The sequence below is a fragment of the Canis aureus genome, chromosome 30 (genome assembly GCF_053574225.1).
Source record: "Canis aureus isolate CA01 chromosome 30, VMU_Caureus_v.1.0, whole genome shotgun sequence".
Classification (NCBI taxonomy): domain Eukaryota; kingdom Metazoa; phylum Chordata; class Mammalia; order Carnivora; family Canidae; genus Canis; species Canis aureus.
The window spans coordinates 27500728-27527833 of NC_135640.1; positions in this window are offsets into that span (position 1 = coordinate 27500728).

A 27106-nucleotide genomic window follows, 5' to 3' on the forward strand; every position below is an offset into this window, starting at 1 on the left:
TGGTTTGCAACAATATTAATGGTGTGGGACCCAAGGAATTTAACAAAAATCCCCTACCCCTGGACAAACAGAGCAGGACTAACTCCATTTTGTGCTACACCTGCCATCTCATGTATCACCCCCACATGACCTGCTTATTGCTTAAGGCGCTGCCCCATCTTAGTCAAGCCACTGAGCACACCCTTATCAGAAACCCGCTCATATAGGAATGCGGAACCCCTAACCGCCAAAGAATGTAAACCCTGCCTTTTGCCCACCAAACCTGCGTGCCAATTCTGACCAGAGTGATAGGCTAGTTCAAACAGTCACTATAGGGTAAATTGTAATTCAATTGGCCACCTGCATGCGGACTGACATGACTATGCAACTTTGTGTGTTACAATCTCGTTGGCCACTGGCCCCTATAAAACTGCTACATCTCTTAACCTTGGGGTCCTAGCCCCTGCACTGCTATGTGGAGTATACTTGGACCCAAGCTTGAGCTTGCTAATAAACCCTTGTGTGTTTGCATTGGCCTCAGCTCCTTGGTGGTTTCTCGGATTCTCAATCTTGGGGACAACAAATGGAGCTAGAGAGTATAATGCTAAATGAAATAATTCAGTCAGAGAAAGGCAAATACCCTATGATATCATTCATAGATGGAATTTAAGAATAAAAATAAATGATCAAAGGAAAGACAGAAATAAAAAGAGAATCTAAATTAAGGAACAGACTCTTAACCAGATGGACATGTATGGGGGGATGGGTGAACCAGGTGATGAAGATTGAAGAGTACAATTATAATCATGAAAAAAAAATTATGGGAGCAAGGTGTATATATGTATTTTTAAATATTATGTTGATAAAAATAGCAGTTAGAAATCCCAATTTCTTTAAAAATGGTCTTGGGACACCTGGATGGCTCAGCGGTTGAGAGTCTGCCTTCTGCTCAGGGCATGATCCTAAAGTCCCCGGATCCATCTCACATCAGGCTCCCTGGAGGGAGCCTGCTTCTCCCTCTGCCTATGTCTCTGCCTCTCTCTCTCTCTGGTTTCTCATGAATAAATAAATAAAATCTTTTTAAAAAAGAAAAAAGAAAAGAAAAATGGGCCTGTGCTAAGTAGGCTTCATCTATTCCTTACAATTAGTATCTAGGAGCTCAAAAATAGTACTTCCTAAATTAAGTGCAGATCTTTGAAGTAAACATTGTTAGGTTTGATAAAAGAAACTTGCTTTACATTTACTAATAAAAGCATCCTAGGTGACTCATACTATAGGAAACTGAAAACAAATAAAAAATAAAAGATATATTTGTCTACCTAATCCCAAAATAGCTAATATAGTTTCTGAAATTTATAAATAGCATAAGCTATTGTCAACAATGGTTTATTGCCCTTTTTTTTCCCTCATCAACTTGACTCTGAAGTTCCTCACTAGGAAGTTTAGCATCCTTCCAGTTGCTATTCCAGTTTTCTCTGAGAGAGGAAGCATATTTGTAAAATGAATGCTCATCTGGTTTAATTCTCCCTAAGAATCCAGAGCTCTGATTTTCCTCCAGCACTCACCAGCCCTGCATGTCCTTCGTCCACAGGGTTTGGACACAGCAGATTCCAAAGAGCATTCATTTGAGATTATGTGACCCTAACACTGACATCAGAACTTTGCACCCCTTTGAGACCAATGATTGTTCTGGGAATGACATGTTACACAACACAATGCAATGAGACTCAAATGCTAGACTTTAGAGAACTGTTGCAGAAGGAAATTATCCTTTCTGCTAAAAAGATAGGGCATATTTCTGGATCCTTTCGCATGTGTCTTGTCACCAGAAGTAAAAAAGAAGTACTTGAACACAGAGCAAACAGAAAATGTGCCCAGGGTAGAAGATTGAAACTGAACCTTGAAAACCTTCCTTACCCACCTTCCTCCAGTTATCCTGATAAACTCTACCTTTTGTTTTTATTTCTTCTTAAAGGTGATTTGCATTGAATTCTCTATTACTAGTAATGGAAGCAGGCCTAACATATCACGTTAATTCAACTTGAATAAATTTGGAATCGTTTGTCCTGATGAGAGTAGAAAACATGGCAGTATTAGCCCAAGTCTAATTCATGCCAAAAGGTCTGATGCCCTTAGATATGACCCTGGTTCCTCCAGAGTGACAGTTTTCTCCACCGCGTATTCACTTATTTTGTAGCCTGGGTCTATAATCAGACCCTTCTCCAAACTATCAGCTGGTATTTTCTAAAAATGTTTAACCCTCTTTAAGACTGAAAACAGTGTCATAAATTCTTGAACAGAAGTCCCACTAGGGACTTGATAGACTCCATCCCTGGAACAGATACCTTTACTATAGAGAAAGGATTCATATTCAGCCTGTAGGCTTTTAACTGATCGATCAAGCCAATGACATTTATTGTATCTGCTTCATGCCAATGTATTTACTAATAATGCAATGGAAACCTATTTTTTGTCACAATTTCTTAGAATTTGCCATGCTTGGATGACTTCCTTCTGTGTTGTCTGCCTTTAAAGATTTAATCTCCTGTGGAAATTTTGTTCATCTCTCTTTATGAATCACAATGGATTTCAAAATCAAATTATAAAAAATATTGCAACACTAATACATCTTATCTACAAAATTCCCAACATAAAATAATAAAATCATGAGAAGCACAAGTCATCCCACCATTGATGATATTTTTCTATTTCTCCTGTCAAGCCCTTAAGATTTCATGTGATTGTACTTATTATGCATATTGTTTTATAACCTGCATTTTCACACATACTATATCATGAAGATATTTCCATGTCAATACAAATAATTTCCCATTATCATTTCAATACTTGAATTGTACTTACTTGAAGAATGTACCTTTTTATTTAATTTAGTTAATCAGTTTTTGGTTATTTATCATGTCTGATAACAGTAATAAATCTAATAGTAATTGCTAGTTACTATTTGTAACAAACATGGCTGATGCTCCACACTTATTCTCTGAATCCTCTTATGTTTGCCCCATGGCTCTTTCATATATTTTGCTCCTAATGGCTTTTGCTCCAGACTATCCTCATACTTCTTGGGTTACTGGAGCCATCTACCCCAGGCAGAGGGATTTAGAGGAGCCTGGGAATTTACTTCCCTCTGGGATGATTCTTAGGCAATCAAGACCTAGTCTCCGAGGAAGCCAAAGTCCACTTTCTTGCATCAGGACAAACCTGAGGCATACTCTATCCTCCAGAGCTCCGCTGTAGGATCAGGTGGAGATAAGATATTACCTGAAAACATACACTGGCTGGGACTTCTTTTGTTCTCTTGTACTGTTTCCTCTATTCCCTTCCAGTTTCACTTGGTATCACTTCCCTAATAACTTTCTTGCATAAGAGTCTTCATCTTACAAACTACTTCTTATGAAACTGGCCCAAGACACTAATATAGATTTTTTGGTAAAATTGATCTTTGGGTAAGTGTATGGTGATTCTAAACACTTCAAAAGGATTGTAGGGAAAGTTAAAATATATTGAACCTTTATTATGATGAAGATATCATAATTGTAGGATTTCTGGATGAACTATGTAAACTATAGTTGTAACTATATGTAAACTCAAACTATATTTGAGGCTTTCTTTACCTAGGTAGGATTTTTTATTAGACTTCCCCTTGAATTATCAAGGTACCTGCTTTAAGAATGTGTTAAGCTTTATTCAATCTCTACACATGAAATTTTATAATTAAATAATTGTCCATTATTATGATTAATATAAAAAGTAATGATATTATTTATTATATTTCCTATTGAAATTAATTTAAGATAACTTCCAAAGAGAAAATACTTTTACGATTATGGCCTGGGGCACCTAGTGGCTCAGTCTATTGAGCATCTGACTCTTGTTTTTAGCTTAGGTGGTGATCTCATGGGTTGTAGGAGCCAGCCCTGCATTGGGCTCCCTGCTCAGAGGGGAGCCTGCTTGAGGTTCTCTCTCTCATTCTCTCTCTTTCTCTCTCCCCCCTTCCTTTCTTCCTCTCACTCCTCTCTAGCTGTCTTCCTTTCTCTCTCTCTCTCTCTCAAAATAAATATTTTTTTAAAAGACTATAGCCTTACTCTGATAACTCTGCGAATCTATTTTATTTTTTAGTAAAAGATTTCAAAATCAGGTCAAGAGTCCCATCCCTTATTTTACCAAAGAGAAAATGGATATCTAAATTGGTTAAGTGACTTGCCTGGGTTCAGCAAACATGGTATTGTTTGGTATTATTCAAGTTTTTCTAAACTGACCCAACCCTCAAACATAATTTATCAAACTTTGATGCCAAACATCTTTGGCATGTCTTCTAAGAAGCAGCTTTGGAAAATAGTAAACATTTGGAATAATGATGTACTCAAATTTTTCTTTTTTTCTGAAATTTTACTATATGAAGAAAATGAGTTCTAATATTAGAACTTTAATTTTTATTTGAAGAACTATAGCTTGGTTATGTGTTTCTTGGGTATAAATCTATTAATCTATGTGTTTCTTGGGTAATCGTGGCAACTAACATGTCTAAATATATAACATATTCAGAATTCTCCAAAGGCAGTAGAGAAGAAGCATTAAGTTGGGCAGTAGCATATTTATGCTGTGAAAGACAAAACACATGCAGGTGAAATGAGCCACAATGACAAAATTAATATCAAGTAACAGGAAGGAAAGCCTGCTAAACAAGCCTTGAGACATATTTTAGTAGAGCACTGCACTTTTTTTCCAGTTTAATATTTTTGGAATAGAACTGAAAACATAACCGAAAAGTCCAAAAAAATTTTATTACAGGAATTTTAATTATGTGATAACTTCCAAATCTTTTAAAGTGTAGCCATTGACCAATTCCCAGCCAGGTACAATGTGAAGGGATAAAAAAAGAGTTGCTGCCTTCAAGGAGATTAATAACTTTGTGGAGCAATCATAGAGTAAGGTTCATAGTTCAGAGCAACTGGAGATTTTGAAATGTGTCCCATTCTTTTCTCTTTCAGAATAAGAATATTTTGACATAATAATAAAAATCTGACCATATCATGGCATGTATTTCTGGTATCAAAAAAAAAAATTTAACTGGCTTTGGAAAGATTGCACGAGATTGCAGGTCATGAGGACTTGTGCAGTCACACCTTTAAATAAACAAAGCCCAGTATATTGATTTTCCAGTGGCAGTTTAATGATAAAAGACAATTTTTAGGGAAGGTTGTTATAAATAATATGGATATTAATTTGTGAAGTGTGAGGTCATCTCTTTCACATACAAATAACCTGGGAACATAATAATCCATGCTATGTTGGAGATCCTTTTTTAATTCCCAAAGATTTTATTTATTTATTTGAGACAGGGCACAAGTAGGGAGGGGAAGGCGGTGGGTAGAGGGAAAGGGAAAAGTAAACTCCCCACTGAGCAGGGAGCCTGATGCTGAGCTCTCCCATGACACTGAGTTCATGACCTGAGTAGAAGGCAGAGGCTTAACTACTTACCTGATTGAGCCACTGAACCAGGTGCCCCTGGAAATCCTTTTCAAAGGAAATGTCTTTTACCTCTCTGAAGAGGGATATGTTTTAGGTTCCCCTCACTGAAGCACTGAAATATTCTCTCTTTCTCTCTGAATGAAGAGTCAGAAGTAAAAATCTTCAAAAAAAGGTTATGGATTTGCAGCAACTTTATCAAACAAGGAAAATTGAACTGGGAAGATTATTAGGTCAATTTTCCATTTATCAAAATTTTCTTTCTTGGTTAAAACAATTCACTTACCATTTTTAAGTGTTAAATTAAGGTCAGTGCTATATTAGATGGCTCACTCATGTTTTCACTGCTTGGGGTTGCCCATGTTTTATTGATCTAATAGTCTTCTTTTGGACAGAACAGTGATGCACTGAAGAAGGATGTGCAGCCACTGGGTTAATACCACTCTAAACTTAACATAACATTCTTAGGTACTGGCCATGCAGCCCAGAGTCCCCTTGGCAGATGACTGTTACATAAGTAGGATATTTACTACAAAGTGTAAAGTGTCCATTTTAAGGAACTCAAAGCCATCAGGAACACCAAAGTGCCAAGTGTCAAACATTTTTATGGACACTCAGGTAAACATTCACATAAAGTCAATTTCTTTTACATCTCCTATTTTTACTTGGAAGCCAAATAAATTTTTCTTGGATTTTAAATCATGTGTGGCATGCTAATTTGAGAACCATTTTGCAAGTTCTTGAGAACAGATTACCTAAGAAAACAACAACCATGTTCCTTAGTGGTTTATGACATAACCCATGGAATTGTACTCTTGGGAGGAGGGCAAAGAGGCTAAAACTTGTTTGTTTGTTGTGGGGACCCACTCTTGGGTTTGGTTATCCTGCCTTACTATGTCTATTCTCTTAAACACTGAGGAGATTTTAGAAATTTGGGCTTTTTTTTTTTTTTTTTTTTTTTTAACCTCAGCAAATTCTCTACACTGTCTTAAGGATGAGGACCTTTGCACTGGAGCAAGATGAGAAGGAGGAAAACAATCTGCTCTGTCATCCAGTTTCGGGAGAATTGAAGCACAGGCTTTTGAGGGATACATGATCCTTTTCTCAGCAGTAGCTTGCTAAAGATGTTGACGCCAATCAACAGGGTCAGCTTTCAGCTTGCCTGGAAATACCAAGAGAGTGTTCTTTTTGTGTCTGTGGACCCAATGAATCAGTGTTACCTCAAAATGCAATCTGGCTTACCCATGGTACATATGCACATACACAGAGAGTCTGTCACTCTCAAAAGTGGCATTGTATTTACATCCTTTGGAGTCTCAGAGACACAAAGAGTTAGAACAGTCTGATTATACCCTTCTCTTCATACAAGAATAAAGTACTAATGCTCTGCATAACTTTTTGTGGTAATTTTAACTTTGGAATGACTTAGCTTTTTATATTTATTTGTCTTAACTTCTGTTGGGTGTATGGTGCCATATTATCATGTTTTGTTTATTACTTAAACTTCCCATTCCCCTCCCAATAGTTAGACCCTTCAAATATTTATTGATGGTTTTCATGTTCTCATTTCATGTTCACATTGCCAAGTCATACATGTAAAATTCCTTTAATCTCTCCGTATAAAAATCTGTTCTCCATGGTCTTAATTATCCTTAGTAGTGAGTGCTTTTTATAATTCTCTTGCCCAGTTTGGCAGAATTACAGCAAGAAAGCTGGATCGGGATTGCCAGTAGCAAAGCACGTGCCATGCCAACTGCATGCCTCCTCCAAGTTGCAAAACAGTCCAGCGTGTGCTCTGTCTTTCCTGCTTTCCACCAGCCTACGAATTCCAGCTGTGGTCAGCTGATGAGCTCTGAACTGCAGGGACAGCTTGGAACATGTTTTGAGTCTGATTCAGGTCATGTAATGTTGGGACAGTGAACTCTCAGACACGGCCCAACAACACTGGCTGGGCTCACTCTCTGACTAGAATGTCTCAACTTAGTTCACTCATCTCAACATCAATGTGGTGGCTGGAAACATTTTGTTATCAGAGCCTCTAAATAAAACAATTCAAAGATATTTTATTTTCCATTGTACATTTTCAGAACTTTGATTTCCCTGATGAAATTCTCCTTGCATGTGCTATGTTCCCAGATTTACCTAGATTAAGGGACAGTATCTATTCAGGCAGAAGAGGTCCAAATGCATGTAGACGATTTCACATCATGATAACTCTAGTTGATGCTTTCAGGAGGAATGATGCCCTGTGTCAGGATTTTCAAAGTCACTATCAAGTTATTTATTTGCATTTTTTTTGCTTCCACTTAAAAAAAAAAAAAAAAGTAAGGAGAAATTTTTTGAATTTCTTCTTTAACTGAGTATCCACCCTTCCAGCCAAAGGATTATTATAATGTGGATTCTGTGAATGCAGAGAAAATGGGAAGCACACAGAACATTAAGTGATGTACTTAAAACATTTGTTCATTTTAAGATTTAGGTTTAGATTTTAAGGGTTTCTGTTTGGAGAAGGGAACAAAGGTCAATTAGCTACTACTACTGTTCTGCATCATTATCCCATTGGTGGAGGTGCAGTCTCCAGGCTAACACCAAGGAGTCAAGATACGTGGGTTCCTTATCCGAGGCAGTGGGAAAGAATCCACTTCCAAGTTCATTTAGATTGTTGGCTGAATTTAGGTCTGAGGTTCACCTTTCCTTGTTCTTGGTCAGCTGGAGACTGACCATATCTCCTAGAGTCCTCTTTCCAATTCCTATTTGTGAGCACCTACATATCAGAACCAGAGAAGACATGTTGAAGTTCATCCTTTTTTTCCACTTGGAAGCTCTCTGACCTCCCCTGCTGTCTTCCTTTTTTACCACATTTCTCTGACACCAGGCAGAAAAAATTCTCTGTTTTTAAGGGTTCATATACTGAGGTTGGGGCTATTAAAACAATCCAGGATAATTTCCTTATCTTAACATCTGTATCCTTAAATTATACCCATAAAACCCCTCTGTGCCATGTACCATAAGCTACTCACAGGTTTTAAAAATTCAGCCATGAATTTGGGGAGAGAGGCAGACAATTCTTCAACCTAACACACTATCCAAATCTTTATTATCTATCTATCTATCTATCTATCTATCTATCTATCTATCTATCATCTATCTATCTATCATCTATCTATCATCTATCATCTATCTGAGACATGGGGTTAAGAAGTAGAAAGAAGATAAGACATTGGTTCAAAAAAAAAAAAAACCCAAAAAATTGTCTTCAAAATTCCTTCCTCTGCCAGCTGTTTAGTAATGTGACCCCATCTGATAATCTGATTGTGAGGATTCTCTTCATCTTTTCCAAGTTTTGTTCATTGCTTGTTGGTGTATTTCCCTAAACATGTAATTATGAAATTGCTGAGTGTTATGCCTGGTGTGTGGGAGAGCATGGGGCATTTGGAATTCAATTTTGTTTGATAGGAACCATCGCACATCCTGTCTCTTATCAAAACCTGCTTTGTGGCAGTTGCCCCAGGTCACAGAGACCAAGCCAGGGCCTGTCCTTATGGGAGTGGGGGGAGGCGAGGCTGGAGATAAGAATGCTGGGACTGCTCAGCCTGGGGAAGGAAGCTGGACCCTGCCCTCTGGAAGCCCAGCATGTGGGAAACAGCTGGGTGCATTAATTTAAACGTTGTCATCCCTGGCACTGAAAAAGCACATCCAGTTTACACAGAAAGGATTCCCAAATGGAACTTTCACAAAGTTATGGTGAAAAACATTAGGAGAGTGCTTTGAGTTAAAGCATGGCATTGATTATTGCCCAGATTACTCTCTCTGCTAAAAGCCATTTCACTCTCATATTCTTACTAAGAGATGCTTGGAAGTGTTAGGTGACCCCTGGGGAAAAGCAAAAATAATAAAAAAAATAATAATGCAATAACCTAAAAAGAAGGGAAAAGAGCTGTCTTCTTTTCCAATATTACTTATAGGTGAAAGAGAAAACTATTTGGGTCATTATAAAACATTCCTATGAATCCAATACAATGTGTGGAAATTCTCTGAAAGCCAGTTGCTCACCTTCTTCTTGGGCTATCACTCTAAAAGCTTACCCAATTGAATATATCCCACCCTCTGTCTAGAACGCGGTTTCTATTGTTATAAAAGAACTAGACTGACATGTGGACACAGCTCTGGTAGGGCATCTCGTGGGCAGTGAACTCCATATGGTTTTTGAGTTCATCTCATCTTTCCTCAATCAATATCAGAGATAGATATTCATTTAATTAGGAAAATTCATCTTGCCTTTAAAAATCTTGGCCACAGTAAAAATATAATATTCTAATGAAGATTTATTTCTCTCTAAATAAAGTATTATATCAGATTACAGAAAATTTAAAATACATAACAAAAATGCAGCAGAATGTAAATATGTTATCCTTATTTCATAAGTCCTTGGAAAACTGCATGTGTGCATGTTTAGCAGATTATGTGTATTTAGCATGATTACAGGATATTCAGGTTACTTTTTTTTAATTTTTTTTTTTTTTTTTTAATTTATGATAGTCACACAGAGAGAGAGAGAGAGGCAGAGACACAGGCAGAGGGAGAAGCAGGCTCCATACACTGGGAGCCCAACGTGAAATTCGATCCCGGGTCTCCAGGATCGCGCCCTGGGCCAAAGGCAGGCGCTAAACCGGGCACCACCCAGGGTTCCCTCAGGTTACTTTTTAAAATACTTCTAAGCAAATTTTGGCAAAGATCATTTATTTAATCTAATAAAATGACTTCTGTTGAAACATGGTAGACTGAACATAAATGTTTATCACCATTTCTATCTATAGCTTTATAAAATGTTGGCTTTTTACTTCCATACATTTTTTTGCGTAGAATGCTGACGTTAAGTTACTTTCCATTTTGTTTGTTGTGTATAAATACAGTGAAAACTGATTTTATTTTAATAACTGTCTTGGACACATTATATAGACTTTGAGATGTAATATATTCATTTCTAAATATTTTTTCAGTGTTTTAGTAGCAATTTTATCTTTAACTCGTGTTATTTGGAAGAGCTTGTTTTTTTCAAAACTAATTGAGATGGTAACTATCTTCTTAACTATTTAGCCGTCCATCCACCCATGTATCCATCAATCAATTCCCATCAGTCCAATTTATCTCTATCATTTGTCTCCCATTATTTGTTGTCAACTTCTAGTTTAACTATATTCTACTTAGATAATATCAAATTCAATTATTGATATCCAAGAGGTCTTTGGCAATTCTTCTATTATTATCATGAATTTGTGAGATATAACTTTTTAAATTTTACTCTGGCTTGAAATATTTCTAAGCTGTGCTATTGAATCATTGCTTTTTATGCACATTATTTCTTCCATATGGTTTCTACCCATCAGTGTATTTAATGTAAAGTTTTTATCCTGATTTCAATTTTCTTAGCTACGTAATGTTGCTCTACCTCTTATATTTGCATTTATATTTGCTTTTTAAAGCTCTGATTTTTTTTTCAATTTTCAATTGTTTTAGTATTCTTCTAATTGTCTTTCTATGAGATTTTTTTAAACCTGATTTCAGATTTCTTAGAACAGAATCCAACACATTCATGTTAATGCTGAAAATATTTCCTGAATTATTCCTTTCATATTATGTCCACATATATTTTTAGATACTCTTCTGTTCTTTGTCATTGATGATAAAACATTTAAATATTATCCCCTTGGGACACCTGGGTGGCTTAGTGGTTGACTGTCTGCCTTGGCTCAGGTCATGATCCTGGAGTCCTGGGATCCAGTCCCGTATTGGGCTTCCTTGAAAGGAGCCTGCTTCTCCCTCTGCCTATGTCTCTGCCTCTCTCTCTGACTCTCATAAATAAATGAATTAAATAAATAAATAAATAAGTAAGTAAATAAATAAATAAATAAATTCTATCCTCTCTTTCTGTAACTTGCATCTCTACCGGTTTTTACAACTTAAGTCATATGTAATATTTCTTCACCAGTATTATATGATAGACTGTAATTTTCTATTCCCTTTGTCTTTTCTTACCATCATTCTCAATAATTGCAAAATTAATTCAGAATTTTATTTCTAGGCAATGATTAAGCTATAAATATTCCTTCCTCCCCTTCTTGTATTTAAGTACTAAGAATGTTATCTTCTTTGTTTTATAATTTATAATCACCTTGTTATTATTCATGTATACTTATTTGTACATTCTACCAATGACTGCTTCTTCTATAAATCACTTTTCTCTAATTTAAAATCTTCAAGATACTCTAAGTTTCTTTTGGTTACTTCTGCAAATAATATACTCAGAAATGATTTGTTTCTGTTGTCTTTATATATGAAAAATTTGGGGCTTGCTGCCTTGATCTGTCAAAATACTATAGATGTTGTGCCACTGAATTTAATTTCTACTTTGGTAGAACAGGAAACTTTTGTAAACCTAATTTTCTTTCTTTATTAAATAAGCTGTTAAGTAAGTTTCAGTAAAAACCTGAAAATGTATTCTTAATCCATAGAGGTAAAAAAATGTTGCTAGGCTACATAAAAATGCACGTCTTTTTCATTAATTATTCTTGGCCCCATGAGCTCATTTGTTCTAAAATCTCAAGTCTGTCTTCAGTTTAGGAAATTCTTCATAAGTTATAAATTTGACTATTAATTTTTATTCCTTTGTTCATTTTGTTTTTCCTGAATCTTTATCATTTCCACATGAAATCTTTTAGAAATTTTCCATTCTTATCTTTTACTTAGGATAGCTATTTCTTTGTTTTTGTATTGTGACTTTGTGTTGTGAGGTATACCTGAAATTTAACCTTCTGAACCACTCACTGGGATTTTCAAAATGTTTGTTCTTTCAATTTATTTCCTGTATTCAGTTATTTATTTGTAATCAGGGAACCAATCACAATTTTTCTTTGGTTATTAAATATGAGGTTAATACTAAACCCAACCCAAAAAAGTATATATATATACTTATTATAGCCTATCATATTGCAGTTTATTATATATTATTATGTTATATATGTTCTCATAATATATATTATTAGGTTATAGTTCATTATATTATGACACTAAGTATTAATATGTATACTTATGACACATAAGCATATCATATATAATATATTTACATTTAAATTTCTAGTCATAGAGCCATCTTTATTCATCCTATCTTCTTCCACTCACTATTTTGTACTTCATACTAACTTAATAGAGGAAACCACAAACAATATTTATGGTACACCGGGGAATTGAGTTATTTGTACCAAATCCTATGAATGAAGGCAGATTCCATTTGCCCATAAGTTTATTGTCTTAAGAATCATTAGGGAATTCTGTACGAAATGCTTTACATCTTCTACCAATTTGTATGTTTCTTTCCATTATTCATTCAACAACTCTCTATTCAGAGCCTACAAGGTGTCAATATTATGTTGTCTCTGTTATAATTTTCTTTAAACTATTGCAAGATGTCTACATCCCATCATTTACAGTAGCATTAAATCTACCACAGAAGGAGTCTTTCACAGAAAACTGTCATTGGAGAATTAAGGTCAGAATGCAGGATGGAAAGGATGCAGGATCCGTATTGCACCAACTTGCTAATAAATGCCTGTGATGGAGCACAAGTTGTTCACTGTAATCTATCACCTGTAATTGACATTATGATGGTGAAGGAGAAAAAAAGCTCCTATCTCTCTCTGATTGCTGATGTTTCAGATTATTTGCCCAAATATGGTGAATGAACAACATGGCTTGGGTTAATTTCTATCCACAGACAGAAAATACAGATGACAAAACACATTTATTAGACACAACAATAAACTATTTTAATAAAACCTATTAATTCAAGCTGACATTTACTATCTTTAAATCAATTCCTTACTCAATGCCATTCTTCTGATAGAACGTTTCAATGAACAGATTGTAAATTGAAGAAGCCCTTAGAATTAGAAAGGACCAATATGGGTCAAGATTATGGGTTGTTGATTTGGACTTGAATACAAAGCACTCTGTCAAAGGTAAGGTCAGGTGCACTCCCTAGACCCTAGGTTCCCATCCTATAGCCTAGCTCCAAAAGAAGACCTTTCATCCTCCCCCAGAACCCTTGGGAGAAGAGGAAAAAAAACATATTTTTTAAACTTGTTACACATGACCTCTCATTTCCCCTTACTTTCCACATCCATCATTTTTCCAGGCAGATATAACAAATTACTTGCCAAAAATAGTCACCAGTGCTAACCTAATGGCTGCATAGTTAGGGTCCAGATAGGAGCTGAGATTTCCTTTGTCATCAGCATTCTAGCCCCAAAGCAGTGTGTTTTAAGGCATGCCAGATAGTTGAACTGGAGACTGTTCTTTGGGGGATGCAAACATGTGGAAAAAGTAAACAGTGTCCCTTTCTCAGTGAAAACTGGCCAGGAACACAAAACAAGGGCTGATATACCAGAACAAACTGACTCAAAAGCAGGTTTCCACCAGTAAATTAGCTAGAAGTCACATTACCTGATTTCACTGTTCTTTTCCCTAAGAATGTGGCCAGAAAAAATCCATTTAATTTAGTGTGTGCCACAAGCCTGCTCCATATTTATTCACTTTGCATTGTTCATGCAAACAGAGCCTCTTTGCTGTCATGTGGAAGAATTTCAAGGACCTTAATGATTTACAAAAATGTATTGTGCTGACAATACAGTGGCCAAAATTTTACCCAGTTCTCACAGATTCAAGGCCAAGAAAGTCTCCCTGGTGTGATTAGAAATGAAAGGAAATTCTTAGGATCACTGAATAGTCTAAGAACTATAGGCCTGCTGGATTGCCATTGCCCCCGCTAGTCATATTTCTATAATTAGGTCAGTATGCACTTCTAAAAAGAAGAGGCAAGTTAAACGAAATAAAAGAAGGACTTAAAGCAAATTGGCTTGTGTGCAACACCAACTCACATGATTTTAGTGTTCATACTACAAAGTAAATCAGTATTGGACAAGTAATAGGAAATAATATCAAGTAGCCACTCTAAAGAAGGAAATCTAGACACACAATTATGTGTGCCTCCCTTGAAGGGATAATGTGGGGGCCCAGTCTGTGGGTCTTGTAGAGAAGTTAAGAACTTGGATTCTCAAGAATCAGATTCACAGAATAAAAACATCAGTTTCCATTTGTACTAGCTATGATTTTTTTGGTTGCAACCAACAGACATTCCCTATAGCTTGCTCAACCACAGAAGGGAACATGCCATAAAACACCATGGTGCCACACAGGGTTTGGGAGATAGCTGGGTCTCAGGAATGGAGTAGAACTGGGAACCCGGCAGCAGTGATTCTCCAGATTCCTCTTTCTGTCTATACCTCTGCTTAATTCTTTCCTCTGTGGAGCAGTCTTTGTTTATCTGTTCACAACTTTGAAAACTAGGTTGTCATCTTTCATTATCCACACATTTCTGTTCCTGTATTCATTGCCTTTCCTCTTTTTAAAATACAGGACTCTCCTATTCCAATCTCAGAGTCAACTTTCTGCTCCCCTCCTTCCGTTCAATCTACTCAAGAACTTTACTCCCTCAATGATGTCTCCTCTCCTTTCCATTGTCAAGTTCTTCCTTCCATTGGATGATTGCAAGCAGCATACGGCCAGTTCTCACTTATGTCCATTTTGAAAATAAAAATAAACATCGGGGTGCAGGTGTCCCTGCGTTTCATTGCATCTGAATCTTTGGGGTAAATCCCCAGCAGTGCAATTGCTGGGTCATAAGGCAGGTCTATTTTTAACTCTTTGAGGAACCTCCACACAGTTTTCCAGAGTGGCTGCACCAGTTCACATTCCCACCAACAGTGCATGAGGGTTCCCTTTTCTCCGCATCCTCTCCAACATTTGTTGTTTCCTGCCTTGTTAATTTTCCCCATTCTCACTGGTGTGAGGTGGTATCTCATTGTGGTTTTGATTTGTATTTCCCTGATGGCCAGTGATGCAGAGCATTTTCTCATGTGCATGTTGGCCATGTCTATGTCTTCCTCTGTGAGATTTCTCTTGATGTCTTTTGCCCATTTCATGATTGGATTGTTTGTTTCTTTGGTGTTGAGTTTAAGAAGTTCTTTATAGATCTTGGAAACTAGCCCTTTATCTGATAGGTCATTTGCAAATATCTTCTCCCATTCTGTAGGTTGTCTTTGAGTTTTGTTGACTGTATCCTTTGCTGTGCAAAAGCTTCTTATCTTGATGAAGTCCCAATAGTTCATTTTTGCTTTTGTTTCTTTTGCCTTCGTGGATGTATCTTGCAAGAAGTTACTGTGGCCGAGTTCAAAAAGGGTGTTGTTGCCTGTGTTCTCCTCTAGGATTTTGATGGACTCTTGTCTCACATTTAGATCTTTCATCCATTTTGAGTTTATCTTTGTGTATAGTGCAAGAGAGTGGTCTAGTTTCGTTCTTCTGCATGTGGATGTCCAATTTTCCCAGCACCATTTATTGAAGAGACTTTCTTCCAATGGATAGTCTTTCCTCCTTTATCGAATATTAGTTGACCATAAAGTTCAGGGTCCACTTCCTGCACCCCGATGTTTATAGCAGCAATGGCCACAATAGCCAAACTGTGGAAGGAGCCTCGGTGTCCAACGAAAGATGAATGGATAAAGAAGATGTGGTCTATGTATACAATGGAATATTACTCAGCTATTAGAAACGACAAATACCCACCATTTGCTTCAACGTGGATGGAACTGGAGGGTATTATGCTGAGTGAAGTAAGCCAGTCGGAGAAGGACAAACATTATATGTTCTCATTCATTTGGGGAATATAAATAATAGTGAAAGGGAATATAAGGGAAGGGAGAAGAAATGTGTGGGAAATATCAGAAAGGGAGACAGAACGTAAAGACTCCTAACTCTGGGAAACGAACTAGGGGTGGTAGAAGGGGAGGAGGGTGGGGGGTGGGAGTGAATGGGTGACGGGCACTGGGGGTTATTCTGTATGTTGGTAAATTGAACACCAATAAAAATAAATAAATAAATAAATAAATAAATAAATAAATAAATAAATAAATAAAATACTGCCACAGAGTTCTCAGTAGCTTACTGATACTAAAAACAAGACTTTGGGCTCTGAATACAAATTTCTATCTCTTTAAATAAATTTGTGAATAGGGTCTCAATTCTAGATACACTATCTAAATCCACTAGATCCATATTTAAACCTGTCTAGGACCTGACAATGGAATATCTTTTAAATTTATTTAGGGAATACATATTATAAAGAATTTGGATATGTCATAGGTTTTAACAGACAACCCTAACTGCTGTTAGCATATGTTCTTCTGAGGCTATGAACATTTGGATATACTTAGCTGGGCTGAAAGACTGACCACAAAGCTTAGCTTTGGTGTCGTCATTGTCATCATCTTTCTTTTGTTAAAGTTTTTATTTACTTACTGTGTGTGTGTTTTATAGTTTCGTGTGTGTGTGTGTGTGTGTGAGAGAGAGAGAGAGAGAGAGAGCATGCAGATGTGCAAATGAGGGAAGTTACTTTTTAGAGAAAAGAGAATCATAAGCAGACTTGGAGCTGAGTGTGGAGCCTGATACAGGGGCCTAGTCACACAACCCTGAGGTCTGACCTGAACCAAAACTGAGAGTCTGTTGCTTAACCAACTCAGCAATCTAGGTGCCCCAACTCTGCTTCTGCGTCTGTATCTAATCCTGGTTTTGGGCACTGTTGTTGGTTTTGTGTTTGATATTATAGTTTTATTTTACTTTGAAAACTATGATATTCACATTTTCATGTGCTACTGGTTATATTTAATTTCTAAATATTAGAGGTGATTCATTTACAAAAGAATAAATTTACCTCTAGTCTCAAAAAAAAAAATAATAAACCAAGAAAAGCAACAAGAACCCGCCAAAAATAAATAAATAAAGGCAAAAAACAAAACCCAACAAGAATAAACAAGCAAAATAAACATTCTCTTTTCAATACCTCTCTCCATCTACTCCCTTATTTTTAGACCAATTTACACAACAAAGATCTTCAAAAGAAATTAGCAATATTTGACTGCTCCCACTTCCATCTTCTCTGAGGTTCCGGGAGAGATTCCATTCCTACTCTGCCACTTGAAATGAGATTGTTAAAAACTCCCATTCCACCAAATACAATACTCTCAATCCCCATTTCATTCAGCTTCTCAGTACTATTTGTAAGCCTTCTTGAAAACTTCTTGTATTTGGCTTTCAAAAGTTCTCAGCCTCCTGCCTTTTCTTCTACCTTATTGGCTTCTCTTTCTCAAGTTCTTTTGTAAGATTTTTCTCCTTTATCTGAGCCTCAAAAGATGGAAATCCATAGAAACAGAACCAGGCCATTTTTATTCCCTATTTACAAGCTCTCTCTAGCTAATTTTATAGTTTCATGATAAAGATGACCAACTTTCAGAGTACCTGGGTGACTTCGTTGGTGAAGTGCTTGAATCTTGGTTGCAGCTCAGGTCATGATCTGAGGGTGGTGAGATTGAACCCCAAGACAGGCTTCCCATACAGCAGGGAGTCTGCCTGAGGTTGTCTTTTTTCCTGTCCTTTTGCCCCTCCCCCCATTCTCTCTCTCTCTCTCTCTCTAAAAATAAATAAATCTTAAAAAAAAGATGACCAAGTTTTTACTGTCAGCCTAACAATCTCAAAAGTCATATACATCTGTGTATTTTAGAGATGCACTTATGTTTGTTTCACATTTTTTTGTTTCACATTTTAAGCTTAACATGTTTAAAAGACAATACTTTCTTTCCCTTCCCGAACCTGTTGACTCTCATACTTTCCCACTTCAGTGAAAACTTATATTGTTTATTCACTGTTATTTAAGCCATAAGATTATATCCTATCTTTCCCTAACTTCACCATCAGCATACCCTATTTGAACCACTTTCAAAATATCTCAAACTTTGGCAGTTCTCACCATTATTATCTCTTGTTATCTCCATAGTCATAGTGAACAACAGGTTTCACCTGGATTACCACAACTTCGAAAATGACTTGCACGGTTTGATTCTTGCCCCTCAGCCAGCATATTGTCAGCACTGCTGGTGCAATATTGTTTTAAAAATGTATTGCATATCACCTAGCTCTAGAGTTCAGAACACTGCAGTCACTTCCGATCACATTTTGAATAAATCTCGCACTCCTTTAAGTGGTCTCCAAAACTAGCATGACAGTGCAACTTCCTGCTTCCATAATCACTTTCTCACCATCCTTTTTCAATCATGAATTCCAGCCATGCCAGGTTTCCCATGATGCTCTAACACAGTAACATCCCTGCCTCAGGACTTTTGCAACTGCTGTTCCCTCCACCTGGGATGCTCTTCCCCTGGCAGTCTGCATAATTACATTCTTCTTGTTGCAATTTAAATATCATCTACTATGGAAGCTTGTCTGGTCAGTTTCCTTCCTGGACAGCGTCCTTCTTTCCCCAGTTACCTGCTTACTATCTCCTTTTATCACCTCCATACTTCTCATCACATTCCACACTGACCTGGTTTATTTGTTTAACTCCTAGTTTCCTATACCTTCCCTAGCTCTGTAAACTCTGAGGTCAGGGACTTGTCTGTTACAAGGGCTTTCCAAATTGCTATAATGAAGATGTTCAGAAATATTGGTTGAAAGATGAATGGATAAAAGTGGGCAGGTGGAAGGAATGTAGAAAGGAGGAAAGGAAAGAAATATGTTTAAGTATTTTCCATAGTGATATACATTCTTTTTTTTTTTAAGTGGATTGGAATTTTGAAAAAGCCAAACTCATTTGGAATTGGAATTTCAAATGTAAGTAAACTTCTTCATCATGCTGGATAGTTGAAAAATCAAAGTAGGAAGAGGCACTTTTTTTTGATACTAATAAAGTTTTTAAAGCAATTTCTTTATTATAAATTGAGAATAATTGAGAATATATTTTAAAACTAACTTCAAAAAAATAGAAAATAATTTCATGTAGAGAAATGTTTTTGGAATAAATATATATGTAGATACAGTATAACGTAATAAAAGTAATTGGACTCATGTTATTCGTGTTCTTAAATTCTTAAATTTATACTGTAAACTATCAGATGTATAAAGTTCATTGCCTGCAGGATAAAGTTGTTTATTGTCTGTCCCCAGCTCACCTCTCCTGCTTTAATTTTAAGTACACATACCTTTTCATGGAGAATGAAGTCCCCTTTTGCCTTTCATTTTTCTTCTCTCAACCCAGAAGTGTCTTTTTTACTTATTTTTACATCAAAAACTCAATTCATATGTCACTTCTTCCTATAACTTCTACCAGCCATCACCTGCACCTTCCTTTCCAGCCTGCTAATTAGGTTAACCTTCCCATGGGCTCTCATAGGGTGTTATGAGGAACACTCTCAGCCTGAAGACACCTTCCTGATCTCCTCTTTGCTTTCTCAGCCCTCCCTCTCCAGGGTAGAGATTGTGATATCCTGTTCAGACACCAGGACACATGGTTGGGGTCTAAAGCAAGCACCTCCTTCCCAAGAAAGCCATCTCCTTTTATCTCACTTCCAAGCTCCATGCTATATCTTTGGGAGCTTGCAAATGGTAGCATTATGACTATAAACAAGGGGGAAAGAGCCCATACTGTGTTCTTAGGCCTAAGTCATATGCTGCAATCTGATTTCTAGAACAGTTTACATGTGACATTCTCTATGACTCAATTAGTGTGGTCTCATTTGCTAATATTCTTGCATTGTACCTTCTTAAGTATTCAGGGAACCAGAGACATGTTTGTCAGTGTATGTTTAGAGTATTTCCTAGGTCTTCTAGATTAATACCACTGAAATCCATTTACTGCATTGTATCAATAGGCCTTTGAGCATCACAATTTTTCTTAGATAATTTATAAAAATTTACAAATTATAATTTATGATTCCAGTATAGTTCCAAAGTCTAGCACTGAACCAAGTGCTTAGTAGATACTCAATGAAAGTTGGCTGAATGAAAGATTGGTTGAATAAATAAATGACAATGTTCTATGGATGTAGTTTTTTTTAAGACTTTATTCATTCATGAGAGACAGAGAGAGAGACACACACACAGAGAGAGAGAGAGAGCAAGGCAGAGACACAGGCAGAGGGAGAAGCAGGCTTCGCACAAGGAGCTCAGTGGGGAGCTCCAACCCAGATCCCAGGATCAGACCCTAAGTCCAAGGCAGATGCTCAACTATTGAGCCATCCAGGTGGATGTCTTTAAATAGTACTATTATTTCTTGTCCTTTGTGGAAGGGGATTGGCATTTGACAATTCTCTCATTAGATAGAAGCTTCTCAGGAGAATTGCTCTTTTTTTTTTTTTTTTTAGATTTTGTGGTAAGAGCACCTGTTTTACTTTAACATACCTTCCAAAGGCAACTATGAATTCAAGTAAAGTCACACAGTTCTATATTTGCCACATTTTATAATTTAAAACGTGTGAAATATTATTTTTACATAGATGACCTCAATGTAAAGCTGAATAAATTTGAAGCACCCGAAATCACTGGTAATTCTAATAATGAGCTATGGAACTTGCATATTATTTATCTTTGTCCATAACTATAAACATGTTATAACCAGTTTTTTGGAAAGTTACAAGTCTCTTGATTGGTTAAGAAAGTTTTGTGCTTTTACTAAACTTTAAAACTGAACATAGAATTGCATTGCTTGATTTAGGTTAGATAAATCTCAGCTCTCTGTTATATAATTTTGTCATGTGTATAATGAACTAGTTATGTCATCTGCTTTATATGGTGATTTGAATAATTAAAATTCATTACAGTCCTAAGCATTGTTCCTCGACTATATTAGACATTTAATGTGTACTATTGCACAGATATCAGACTGGTTAATTAGTAATTTGGTAATTAAATAGAAGATGTCATATATGTTTTTAATCAAAATGGAATGTAAATATAGATTTTAAAATTTTTATTATAATGATACAGATTCAGTAAATTAATTGCACTTGAAATGCCTGGACGATAAGTCTTAGGTCTAATTCATTCTAGCTCTATCTTCTGATATGCAAATAACAAAGGCACACAATGACCCTGAATCTTTCTCCTCTGTCATTTTCCATGTGACCATTAGAAACATACCTAAATGTTTAAAAGGAATTCAACAAAGGAATTTATAATTCATTTAAAACGAACATATTTTATGGACAAGATTTAAAATCCCATATCTGCATCATATATATCATTTAAAAGTGATATAAATGCACCACAGTTTTGGGTTGCCTGAGTGTCTCAGTGGATTAAGGGTCTACCTTTGGCTCAGGTCATGATCTCAGGGTCCTGGGATAGAACACCATGTGGGGTTCCCTACTCAGTTGAGAGCCTGCTTCTCCCTCTGCCCTTCCGTCTGCTTGTGCTCTCGCTCACTCTCAAATAAATAAGTACAATCTTTAAAAAAAAAATACACCTCAGTTCCCTTTATGGAAAACATCCATATGAAATGAGAATAATGGAGTAGTGGTGATTATTGCCAATCCTAGACCACTTCTCAAAGCAGTGGCCTTTTATGAGCTAAGGTCAAGATGGATTCAAATTGATCACATAAATGTATTAGAAAAGCTTTTCATTCATTTATTTTTACCTAGTCTAAGTCTGAGTGCAGTGGCTATAAATGGCATTTCATTTTTTTTAAAGATTTATTTTTTTATTCATGAGAGACAGAGAGAGAGACACAGGCAGAGGAAGAAACAGGATCCTCATAGGGAGCCTGATGTGGGACTCCACCTTGGATCCCTGGATTATGCCCTGAGATGAAGGCAGACATTCAAAGGCTGAACCACCCAGGCATCCCTAAATGGCATTTCTATAGAGCATATCCAAGCATTTTCAATCTGCCACCCCTTTTATATAAAGTGGCCTTCTACATGCATACCTCCTTTCTCATGCTTTCCTGCTACATAACCCTCCTAAAACCCACATTGTATCTAGTTATTTCTCTTCTATTTCTCTTAAGGATATCCTAGAATTAACTTGTCAATAGTCCTATTGTTACCTCTCTTCCAATCTTGGTTGATTTTGGCTGTCAATAGTTCTCCCCAAACACAATTAATACTTAGAAGTATTTTCTTGTTTTAAATCAGTCAGGAATCTGATGTTGGTTGATTTTTGTTTTGTTTTTTACACCCTAAAAAGCAACTGTAACTTTACTTCAAAAATAAGGTATAGTCTCAGTACAAATCATGACATTGTTTGGCCCTGTTTTACAAAATTCTGATATACAGTAAAGTGATTGTTTCTAATATTTAAAATACTTTACAACTTTGACCCTCCTAATCTCAAGAAACATGGTAATTTTTCCCTTACCCACCACCAGTCTAAGGACTCTAAGGATGCTTATTTATTTCAAAGAATCAGTACTAATTAATGCTGTATCAGACATACATTAAAATGTCTGCTAAGCCCACTCATGAGCCTTGTTATTGTTTAATTTTACTTCTGTGATTTACGCACAGAGTTCCTGGTAAAACTTAGAAATCTAGCAGTACTGTGCTATACCTCATGCCTCTTTTGTGTATCCTGGACATATATAACCCACCTGGATGCATTCTTTTTTATTTGCTTAAACTAACGGGTGATGTTCTTGCCACATAGTCCAAGACAGCTTAAAATCAAGCCCACATTTCAAGCAACAGAATAGACAAAGTAGGGAAAAAGAAAATGATGGATATGGTACTAAAATTACCTATATCAATCCTGCTTATATTTAACTGCCCATAACTTAGTGGCAAGAGAACTCAAGAAACTTTGGCTTATATTGTGTTATAAAAGGCCAAGCTAAGAATAGAGTTTATTTAATCATTAGAGAAATGAGAACAGCCTTTGGGGTAACTATTCCTGCCATCTACTACTCTTTTGGCTAACCCATAAACTCATTACACCCTTATTTTCAATTATAAAATATGCACCTCAACTCATGAGTAGCCTCTCAACCAGGGTGAATTCCAGCATTTCACAGTGATGTCAAGTGGAATCAGTCAATTGGTTGTTTGTGGCCAAGAGCCTGAAACCTAAAATACAAGTTATTTCTAAGTCCCCTCTTTTGACACAAATCCAATACACAAAGAGCAGTAAGACCTGGATAACTAAAGTAAACCTCTTGTTTAGAAAAGGGAAGAGAATGAACACAGGGTATTCACTGATCCACAGTAATTACCAAATGCAGCTGGGCAGAAATTGAGGCAACTTCTGACTTAGCAACAGAGTGAACTATTGCTCAGAGGGTCTGTTCTCTTTTAGGTTGAATTGTTCCCTCCTAAGAAAGAAACATTAAAGTTCTAACTCTCAGTACCTATATTTTGAAATAGAATCATTGCAGATAAATTCATAATGGTCCCATAATCCTATATGACTGGTATCCTTCCTTATAGGAGAAGGAAAGATACATAGATACCTAAAAAAGGAATATGCCATATGAAGACAGAGGATTGAAGTGATGCATTTATAAGCCAAGGAACATCAAAGATCACCACCAAACCAGCAGAAACTATGATGAGGCAAGGGAATTTTTTTTTAAACATATTTTAGAGGGAGCATGGCCCTGCCAACACCTTCATTTTAGACTTCTAGGCTTCAGAACTTTAGGCAATAAAATTCTGTTATTTTAAGCCACCCAGTCTGTCATACTTTGTTACAACAGCCCTAGTTAACTGGTACATGTTCTAGGAGAGTTTCCTTTGGATTGTTCAATCTCCATGGCTACATAGGAAGAGAGTGTTGGAAAGTACGCCCATTGGCCCAGTTTTTATAGCATGCTTCCTGATGAATCAAAGGCAGGGATTCAAGAGCTACTTTGGAAGTTGTATTATAACAGATTGTGGCCACTTCAGTAGTGGCCTAAATGTCAGGAAAGGGGGATGGAGACTTTGTAAGGTTGTCATAGAAAGCAATTTTAAAATTGATAAATAGCAATTGATTTAAAGAATTGACGACATATTGTTGGCAGTTCTTGGGAGGCAGTGCAGATGTCTACCAAACAGTAACATTAGGAGCGCTGATAAATAAATATTGAAAATACCATTACGTTTTAGACACTTTTGACCATTTTCCACAAACTGCCATGGGAAAGATGAACACAAGCTCAAGTAGCATAGGGGTAGAAGTGATAGGAAAAATGATTCTGATATGGAAGATATTCCTTACATTTAACCACAAATAAAAATGATCTGAGAGACCAGTTACCTGCAGCCTAGCAGAATTGAAAATCCAACAACTTCTGTATCTTAAACTAAAACAAGTATGATAGAAGTAATAATTTTAGCAAGACAACTCTGGCCTCAATCTATCTCAGTGGGCCTCTGCTTTGCTTATTTCAGTGGGCTTACTTTCTTTACTCTTGAGATGTGTCTTCTAAAAATGCATGGGATTCTCTGCCATCTGGCTTACACTCATAATTTGTACTTGCAATTTTTCTAATCTTTCCTTAACCAGCAATTTTTTCTTCTCTATCATTCACTTAGCAGATGAACATGCTACAGTTGTCTTCCTTAAAAAGTAAATTTAATTAAAAAGCTACCTCATCTCACATTTGTCTCCCATACCGTCCTAATTCTGCCCTCCCACATAGCGTAACTTCTCAACAACACCAACAAAATGTGAATTTCCTGTCTCCCCTTTCTCTCCTCCTGTTCTCTTTTGACCTTATTTCACTTGGGTTTTGGCATGTACTATTTTCTTTAAACTATTGTTTCCATGGTCATGAATGACATCAAAGCTACCAAATTCAATGGTCGATTCTTAATCCTTGCTCTTCCAATCAGTAAAGTTTGACAGAGCTGACCACCCTTCAGAAAAAATCATCAAGGTCTCATTCTTTAGCAGCCTTTACATTGATAAATTCCACATGCTGTCTCTTCCACAATCTCTAGATGATTAGAGCCAATGCTTCAGATATAATTCTGTTTGGGTATGTAAAAATCATTTTAATCTTTGTCTCAAATAGAATTCTTCATTCTTGGCATCCAACCAAAAAGAAAATGCAGAACAAAAGCAAAGTCGTGTGTGTGTGTGTGTGTGTGTGTGTGTGTGTGTGTGTTTTCCCCAAGGGTTTCTGTATTAGTCAGGGTTCTTCAGGGAAATGTAACAAAAGACGAAGTAGATAGGTAGGTATTCTAAGATATTAGCTCATATGACTATGGTCGCTGAGAAGCTCTAGGATTTAGATGGCAAGCTAGATGCCTGAGATAGCCAATGGTGTAGTTCTAGTCTGAGTTGGAAAGTCTGAGAACCAAGGGAGCTGGTGGTGTAAGGGAGCTGATGCTGTAAATTCTTAAGATGGCATGTTAAGACCCATGATGAGCCATTTTTCACTTTAGTTCAAATTTAAGAAAAAACTGACATACCAACCCAAACAGTCGGGCTGGAGAAGCTCACTCTTAGCCACTTTGTTCTACTGAGATCTTCAGCTGATTGGTTGAGGCCTCCTCAGATAAGAGAGTATTCTTCTTTATGTAGTCTACTAATTCAAATGTTAATGCCAACCAGAAACACCCTCCCAGTTACAGTCAGAATGATTATTGTGTAAAATACCTGGGTACCCTGTGGCCCAGTCAGATTGATGCATAAAATTAACCATCACAGTTTCAAAGCACAGAAAATGGCACTTTGACACTTCTAGTTATTTGTGTCAAGACAGTTGAGGTTAACCTTGACTTTCTTCTCTTTTTGTACTCCTTGCATGGACTTCAACAAAAATCCTGTGATCTCGATCTTCAAAATAGGTTGAGGATCCAACCACCTCTACCTATCTCCATTGTTTTATCCCAGTCTGAACTAGATCCTTTGTCACCTAAGATGCTGACAGGCTTCCCAGGGGGCTTCTGCCTCAAGTCCAATTCTTGTCCCTCTAGAACTTATTCTCCACAAAGTAGTGAGTTCTCTTAAAATACAAACCAGGTCACTCCACTTTTAGGAATATAACCCTTCATTGGGCTCCCATAATATTAGGAAGAAAATCACATTAATTTACAAAGTTGTCTAAAACCTAAACCCTGGATCACCCTCTGGTCTAATTTCAAGCTGGATTCTTGTCTGTTTCTTAAACAGGCTTTCCCCTTGTGTAAGTTTCACTGACACATTCAAATGACAGCCACTCTTTATTCATCCAGCTTTTTTTTTTTTTTTTTTTTTTTTTTTTTTTTTTTTTTTTTTTTTTTTAATATTTTTTTTTTTAATTGTTATTTATTTATGATAGTCACAGAGAGAGAGAGAGAGAGAGGCGCAGAGACACAGGCAGAGGGAGAAGCAGGCTCCATGCACCGGGAGCCCGACGTGGGATTCGATCCCGGGTCTCCAGGATCGCGCCCTGGGCCAAAGGCAGGCGCCAAACCGCTGCGCCACCCAGGGATCCCTCATCCAGCTTTCTATTCAAATGTCATTTCCTCAGAGACCTTCCTGACCATCAATTTAATTTATACCCCCAGTACTCCCTATAACTCCCCTGCTTTATATTTCTTCAGAGCACTTAACAGTGATTGACTTGTTATCACATAATTAGTAGTTATTGGCCATTAGTGAGCTCCACTATTAGAATATAAGAACAAAGAATGAATCTGTCCCTGTTAATCTGTGGCATACATGTATGTATGTGTGTGTGTGTGTGTGTATGTATGTGTGAATGTAGTAGGTGTTTAGTATTATTCACCCATAA